Source organism: Octopus bimaculoides, chromosome 15, assembly GCF_001194135.2.
Source record: "Octopus bimaculoides isolate UCB-OBI-ISO-001 chromosome 15, ASM119413v2, whole genome shotgun sequence".
NCBI classification, from domain to species: Eukaryota; Metazoa; Mollusca; class Cephalopoda; order Octopoda; family Octopodidae; genus Octopus; species Octopus bimaculoides.
The window spans coordinates 36,512,785-36,513,580 of NC_068995.1; positions in this window are offsets into that span (position 1 = coordinate 36,512,785).

A 796-nucleotide genomic window follows, 5' to 3' on the forward strand; every position below is an offset into this window, starting at 1 on the left:
CAGCACACGGTCACTTTTGGTCGAGCTTGCATACTCTCAACCGCCATGTTCGGATCCTTATCACACAACGCCCAGTAACGGCAGTTGTGACGATTGATAAAACCACCAACATGGAATACAGTCTCGTCACTCCAGAGGATGTTTTCAAACAATTCAGGCCAATCTTCATGCCAGCCTAGCACTAACTCTCCATATTCCATTCTGCGATCACAGTCTTCAGGTTTTAGCTCCTGCACGTAATAGGGTTTTCACCGACGAAAATTCGATGCTTTATGCCACACAGTACGTATTGTGTGTCTTGTTAGTCCACTTTCACGAGCTGCTTGACGTATTGATTTTTGCGGGCTGCGATTAAACATTTCATGCACTGTTGTCACGTTCTCCGCTGATTGGGATGTGGTTGGACGGCCACTTCTAACAGCGTTCACAGAGCCAGTGGTCATTAGCTTTGCATGACAACTTTTTATTGTCTCCGGACGTAGTGTTGCATGCTTACCTTCCCATGCACACCACCATCTCTGAACCAAAACAATGGAATTCCACACCTCATTGCGTGCTGCTATCTTAACTCGCTCCTGAACAGTCAAGCCACCTGCCACCTGGAAATTAAAAAGTAAGAAACGAGACAATAAGAAATCCACATTAGTGTTGTCTGTTTAAAAAATATTTTCGTCATGATTTCAGTGATACCAAAAATTCTATAAGCAATTTCTAATGCCTAGTTACTTTCCATCCACCCTGTATGTACATACACACACACGTATATATATATATATATATATATATATATATATAT